Source organism: Mus caroli, chromosome 15 (genome assembly GCF_900094665.2).
Source record: "Mus caroli chromosome 15, CAROLI_EIJ_v1.1, whole genome shotgun sequence".
NCBI classification, from domain to species: Eukaryota; Metazoa; Chordata; class Mammalia; order Rodentia; family Muridae; genus Mus; species Mus caroli.
The window spans coordinates 81,726,709-81,734,654 of record NC_034584.1 but is presented as its reverse complement, the minus strand read 5'-3'; positions in this window follow the sequence as shown (position 1 = coordinate 81,734,654).

Here is a 7,946-nt window from a genome sequence, read left to right as displayed (position 1 = left end):
GACTCATGACAAAGACACACACCCCCATCATGCTTTTCTCAGACTAGGGGCCTCCTCTTCTCTACTCTTTGTCCATGTCCTAGCATCCAGAGCTCTGTGCAACTAGGAACCCCACATCTCTCACCAAGCTTTGCATCCTGTGGCATGGGTATCTGTGACCTTCTCCTGCCTTCGACAGGAACTCTGCTATCCACATGCTATTCACATGCTCCACGTCTTCTTTATTCAGCTCAGCCCCCCCCCCCATTCTGCTCAGTGGCCAGAAGGCCATGCCATCTGCTATGAGTGAAGTTTAGCTGAGTTTCTCAGCCTGTGTCTCTGGTCTTGGCACCAGGGTCTTGAGTAAACACTCCCTTTCTTGTCTTGATTAATGGGAATCCAAAAAATATTTTCTTTAATACTCACTTCTGAAGCTTGGGGTTATTTTCCTCTTTACAATCATTGTCTTTTTTTTTTTTTTTTTTTTTTTTTTTTTTTTTTTTTGGGCAGGGANTATATATATATATATATATATATATATATATATATATACATATATATATATACCCTAACAATTCACTTATTCAACACTGCCTTCTTCTTTAACCATTTGGACTTATTTATAATATCTATACAGATCAAACTCTACACTGTCACAACTCAGAAATCTTTGCCAAAGCCAACACAAGGGTATCTCTGGTTAGTTTCTATGCTTGCTTCCTTTCTTAATAGCCAGCCAGTTTCCTTTTCCTCTTTAATGTGTGCCTACAGGATTTTGTAATTGCACATGGGTGTGTGCACATAGAGGCCAGAGGCTGATGTGGGGCATCTTCTCAGTTGCTTTCCATCTTAGTTTTGAGACAAGTTCCCTCACTGATTTGGCTAGAATGGTTGACCAGAAAGTCTCAGGTATTCCCCTGCCTCTGCCTGCTCACTACTAGGATCACAGGCACGTGTTATTTCACCTAGCTTTTTCCCATGGGTTTCAGTGTCTAAACTTGGGTCCTCATGCTTGTGTGGTAGGCACGTTGCCATTTGAACCATCTACCCAGCTCTCCAGTTTCCTGTGTCTTTGAGTGTCTAATAGATGCTGGCAGGAAGCTCACCATTATAAGTCACATGCCATGGATGCTCTGAAATATCTTTGGCTTTGCTAAGTGCATTTTGTCAGTGTTCATACGTAAATCTGAGGCTCACTCACCATCTGGATGCTTGCTTCTGAGGTTGCCTTTTCAGCTGCCACTTCCCTTTTCAGGATGGAAGCTTCCCCCTTCAACATGAGGACTGCACAGGTGGGAGAGCAAGCTCGGTCAGGGACACAGGACTCTTGTAAACATAACCAGTCATTTCCAGTGCTCTTTCTGCCTTCCTCTGCAAGCACACCATTAGAAATCAGGAAGGGATGTGGGCAGAGTGTCTCTCAGCTTGCACATCTCAGCCCATTTGCGCTCTGAGCTTACACATGTCCTCCTCGCTTTTCCAGATGTTCTGTTGCTCAGAGCTGTTGCCACATCTGCTGGCAGGGCTGTGGCTTTCACTGTAAGGAACTGCCTCAGGCACTCAGCTGCAAAGCTGTGGTCCTCACCAGACGCAAAGGCCTCCCTTCGGAACCATTCTGCGTAATTTCCGCTTTTTTTTTCCTTCCATGTGTCTTTCATGCATAACTGTGTTTGGGCTCTCTAATCATTACCTGCAGGAATAATCATTCTTGGCCTCTTCATCTTCCCTCTGTGTCTTCACGATCAGTCAATACTTCTTCATTCCTCAGGCTCTAGAATTCTGAGGTCAAGGGATGTCTTTACTGCCCTACCCTTTTGAGTTTCCTGAGGTGAGCATCTGGGGGGTCATACAATCTCTTCATCTATAAATACCTCTGGTTCACAGTCCTTTAGAGGTATATCTTTACCCGATAAATAATTTTTAAGTTGAGAAGTGTTGATTTTTCTCCTTATCAGAACTTTCAAGGTATACTGTTGCTTTCTGGGCATGGAATGTGAGTACCATAGGTACTATATACACAACCATCCCCTGGGTCAGCAGATTGATCATGGATGGACTTAGCTGGTATCTGGCTGGACCTGGGGGTGGGAGGTTTTCTCTGTTCCTTCCTTCTCTTGTAGCATTGTGCTGTTGGGGCCTCAGGGTTGTCTGTTTGATGGTATCATAGCGGGCAGACTTCCTCAGCCAAATGTTCCTACCTCATAGCAGCAACAAAAGCCACAGCTATCGATTTGCCAGACGTCTTGGGGCGAAACTCAGAGGCAGTGTGGTTTGCACAGGGAAGTGTGGACTGATGCTCTTGGCTCTAACAATCCAACAGGCCAGAGCCTCTTTGGAGAGTGCATGAACTTGCATCTGTGGGCACGCTCTTTCTCCTAGTGGGCTTGATTAGTTACATGCTGTTAGCATCCGGGATGGTGCAAACATGCTACACCCATCCACAGCTAATGCTTAGTTGCCTCGTGACACACGCTCCATGGGACCTTCCAGAAAATACAGGCTTGACATAAACTAACTAGCCTGCAATGCACATAGGAGAAGCCCTTCTTCACCCAGAGCCTCAAGGTGGACAGTTGAACCCCCTCCCATGAACCAGAACCAAGGTCTTAGGGCACAGCACAAGATTCCCTATAATGTTTTGTACAGACTTTCCTGGAGATCTCACACATCATCGTCATATCTATATCTTTTTTTCTGCAGTAATTCTGCTTTCTAACACACACACATAAACATGTGATTATTAGCTCTAGGCTGCTAATCTGCCTGTAGAGTGGAGACAAATACTTTTAAGTTCTCCTTGTAGGAACCTTCTCTCTTTTTAAGGGAGAAAGACGAGGAGGGAGCCAGGTCTCTGAAGATGTGGAGGAGAGAAAGGAAAGAGGGGTGTTGGGGCACACCATCCTTCAAATGGCCAAGTATGAATTTAAATTTACAGAGTGAATGGGGTCTTGACCATGGGGGCAGGGTGCTCGGGTTGTGGCAGGCAAAAAGGGGTTCATGTGAGACTGTGGTGACTGGCTGGGTGCAGTGGCAGGGACTTCTATCCTGTCCAGAGGGCCTATCCTGCTCTCTGCTCTGGGTGCTTCCCTTATCTCAGCTTATGGTAGTTTCCCTGTGATTTGTTAGATGTTCTGTCCACACAGGAGTTTTACAGCAAAGGTTCTTAGTGTGCAAATCAACACACCCATTGCCACTGATAGCACCTACCGTGTGTGTTATGTGTGTGTGTGTGGGGGGCATGCACATGCATGCATGTGTATATATGTGAATGGTGTGTATGTGTGTGGTTATGACACCTGAAATCTGAGTTTTCATTCAGTGTTCAGCACCTCACAAAATATCACTAACCGGAGTCCCCTGTTGCATGTTTACACAAGGGACTCACATAGGCTTCTGCCTTCTACTTGCCTGTGTTCAGTAGGAGGATCCTCGGTTCTGAGCATTCTGGGGGCCATGGCTACCCAGACATACAGCATTTGATCTGCAACCCTGCCTGTGACTTTGATTGGTCTGTGTCAGGGGACAAGGGACCTTCTCTTTGAGCCCTCTCACTTCTGGCAAAACAACATTTGGCATGGGGAATGGGTGCAAGAGCCTGGAGGTATGGCTTTGAAATTTTCCTTCTGTTTGTTCCAAATCACCCTTAGCTATCTCCATGTGTCTCTGATAAGGTGTTGCACAGTGAGGATGCACACCTCACAGATAGAGCTTGGGCTTATTTATCACAAAGGAGTGGGAGGAAAAACAGCGGTTGGATGCCCCGTACTTTGGTAAATTATGCTAGGCTCCTTGATGACAGCCCTGGCTGACCTTAGCACACCTTTTTGAGATCTCTGCAGAACAATGAAGATGTACTGTCTTGTAGCAACGCTATATAGACAAATAGATGATTTTTAAATTCTTAATGATGATGCTATAAGGATTCCTAAAATTGTATTAGTAATTGTTAAGTTCTTTTATAATAGGACTGCTATTAAGTCCTTTCTGATATCAAAACTGCAGTGAGAACTCTGCCAGTATTCAAGTGCCATGAGTTAATCGCTTCTGAGATAGCAAGCAGGCTTCTTTAACTTAGAGCACATTCCAAGAGATCATAAAACAATTAACCAAACATCACCAAAAGGGAACTGAGGATAGACTATAGGTGCAAGGATGGAAGATAAAATATTGACTGGGTTCATCTATACAAAACTTGGTTTTGATCTTTAACTATCCATGAACCTATAAAGCTAGTGACAGATGGTAAATAGTTAGCCAGACAATTAATTACTATTAATAGATATACATGTAAACATTTTCTGTTGTAAACTTCTTATTCCATTTATGATTTGAATTTATGTGTAAACTTGTTATTAACATTTACCATGTGATCATGTATTCTGAAAGATATATACGAGGCCGAGGACAATGAGCAGAGACTGGCTCTTTTCTTAGAGAACTTTCATAGGAAACTTTTTAGAACTTAGAAAATACAGGCTAAAAACCACTTTTCAAAGTGTTCCTTTTTCTTTCTGCCATTTCAACTAGAAGGCTGGGAGTTAGAGTCTTGCAGTTCCTGCAGAGATAGAACAAAGGCTATATTATTTAATTCCCTGCCTTTAGGCTACAGGTGTTAAACACCTAAGCCAGTGGCTTTTAACCCTCAGAATGAGAAAGAAACTTTTTAGGACCTTTTAGAATTTATTAACAAGCATTCAGTATAATTGGAGAGCTAGAACATCCAGAGATAGAACATCAGACTAGTTGGAGCGCTAGAACATATTTAAAGCTACACCCAAGTCTAACTCTATGTCTCCTTTCAACTCAGGCTGGAGGGCCCCCAGCACCTTCTTCTGCTGGGTTTTTCTAGAGGCCATCAGCCTCTAGGGACAGAAAAGCAAGAGGATATTTACACAGCATCTCCAACCAGTTCTTCCAAATTTTCCAAGTTAGCCTTAAAATAGTTATTTGGCAGTGGAGCAAGCTTCTGCCTGTGCATGTGCCTAACTGAATTGTCAAGCTACCCTTTAGCCACAGGCTGGAAGTTTCTGTAGCTCTTGCTTCCTGGAGCACTTTCTCCCTACTGGGCCAGTGAGTATCGTGCCCAAACAGCATAGACTGTAGTGCCAGAGTGGCCTATGTTATCTTATCAGAGCACCTACTCTGTCTGTTATGCTTAATTTTTGTCAACTTGACACAAACTAGAGTCACATAGGCAGGCAGCTTCCCAGACTGCCCTTCTCTGTCTCTCTTTCCAGAGGACCACACCCCCCCCCATGCACTGTGAACCACAGATTGGTGTCACTTAGGGTCTCTGTGACTTCCTCATGTCACATGAACCCCCTCCCTTCTTAGAATACTCTTCACTGTTCAGAATAGTGACCATGGAACTGTTGGAGGATGTATGGCTGTGTCCAAAGAAGACTCATGACAAAGACACACACCCCCATCATGCTTTTCTCAGACTAGGGGCCTCCTCTTCTCTACTCTTTGTCCATGTCCTAGCATCCAGAGCTCTGTGCAACTAGGAACCCCACATCTCTCACCAAGCTTTGCATCCTGTGGCATGGGTATCTGTGACCTTCTCCTGCCTTCGACAGGAACTCTGCTATCCACATGCTATTCACATGCTCCACGTCTTCTTTATTCAGCTCAGCCCCCCCCCCCATTCTGCTCAGTGGCCAGAAGGCCATGCCATCTGCTATGAGTGAAGTTTAGCTGAGTTTCTCAGCCTGTGTCTCTGGTCTTGGCACCAGGGTCTTGAGTAAACACTCCCTTTCTTGTCTTGATTAATGGGAATCCAAAAAATATTTTCTTTAATACTCACTTCTGAAGCTTGGGGTTATTTTCCTCTTTACAATCATTGTCTTTTTTTTTTTTTTTTTTTTTTTTTTGAAGCAGGGCTGTGCCTAAGACAGAGAATGGATCTTCAGACTGCTTTTGTCCCAGAAAAGAGTCTCCTCAAAGAAAAGCTTAAGGAAGAGAGGCAGGAACTTCATCTGAGCCACAAAAAGTTGCTCCAGCATCATGGGGCCAATGGCTACCCACAGCCAGTGACGGAGACAAATTCCCTCCCTGAAGCATTGGTGGAAGGAATAAACGAATAATATTCTTTAAAGCAGAAAACAAATGTAGTTATTATTTCAGAGTAATTCTATGACCACAGGCACAAACAAAGAAATGAAATATATTTAGGATGCAGCATGTCCCTAGAGGAGTTAACTTCTGGAAGAAGGTGTGCGGGGCCATACAGTGAGATCAGCCCTTACTGCATGGAGCCAGTGCACAGGAGCTCTCAGGACACAAAACCATGATAGCTGTTCTAGCTTTGAGGGAGCACCAACACCAATGCTAAGTTAAGAGGAGTTCACTAGGTGGTTGAGTCTGGCAGAATGTTCTGTCTCCATGGTGGGTACCTGGCCAGGAGTGATGAGGGACCAGATCCTGTGCCTCTTTCAATAGACATGTTGCTGGGGAGTTGACTGTTATGAAGGCTGATCTGGGTGAGAAAATAGGGACAAGAACTGAAGCAGATTCCTGAAATGGGGATGGCTGGATGTGTTAAGGTCATGATAGGCCTCTGTCCTGAGATTTTGAGGTACTGGTTTTACTGTGGAACACAGATGGCCCTCTAATCTGGCCCTTCATCTCTGCAAGATGGTACACTACCACTTCACTTTAAGCTCAGTCTACTCTTACCTACTTTTCCCAGTTTCTGCTTACCCCATAACTGACTCTGATGGGGAATTTCCACCATCATCTAAGACATGTGGGAGGGTAGAACCTATGGATAATCCTTCCAAGTGTAGTACATTAGCCCATCTCTTCCCATCGAGTGGAGTCCTAGATCCCCAAGATCTGGGGTCTCCATGCTAGGGACAATTTTGTGAGGATCAAGTCCCACCTCTCAGGCTGAGGAGCAGCTCAGGACAAGATCTCCATGTAGTTTTCCTTTGGATGTGAGGGTGTCTGGCAAGAGGCATGTAAGACTCAGACAATGTAGTAAAAAAAGGTCAAGGATCTCTCTGGGTGACAGTGGTTGTCACCTTGGGATGTTTTATCTCTGCTATCTCCTACCTTCAAGGAACACTTCTGTTCACAAGCTTCCCCTTTCACGAGATGTCACCCATGCAGGGTGGGGTTTTGGTGATGCAATTGCCTTTGCGTTGACTATGCACCAGTTAGTAGCACCTCACCCATCTTCTGTAACCCCAATAAACTCATTGATGCATAAAGTAGGACTTTGGTGGTATTACTTTGGTCTATTGTCAGTTCCCTATATTGGTGAATAGACATCTCCCTAGAAATGATGCCAAACAACGTGTGATTAGAGGATGGGGAAGAGACCCTGATCTTAGTCCCAATGTTTAATTCTGAAAAATATGCCCTGACTGTCATCCTCCAGGGCAGCTTACTACAGTATACTTTTGTGAGGGAGCCTGAGGGTAGGGACACTAGGCTGACGCTTCTCGTCATGGGTACCGAAGGGATAGGAATGATTCTTGAGGCTGATGCAAATCTTCATGTCTCGGCCATAAGATACAATCCAGATGCTTAAAGACAGACTGGCCTTGTCTACCTGCCTCTGTGGCTTTGAGGTCAATGGAGTCTCTTTGGAACAAAGCACAGACTATCATCCATAGCCCACCTAAGAGCCACACCTACCTGTGGTTAGTATAAGTAAAGAGGAACTGGCAAATGGCCTTGAGTGCTGACTCTAGACCTCTTCTCCAAGGGCTACTCTTTGGAGGTCTGAGATTTCTGTGAAAGGGAGAAAGGACCCTTGAGCAGGACTCTGTCCTGGACATTATAGGCCATAAGAACTTGGGAGACAGGCAAATACATATGACAATCCATCTTCCCTTGGGCCACCTGTCTGCCTCTGGCCCACAGGGGTGAGGTAAAGCAGAAGATTATGTCTTTAATAAGCAGAGATCCCTGCTCCTGCCTCTGGGGGATGGACAGGGACATATCCCAGGAGCAGCTCA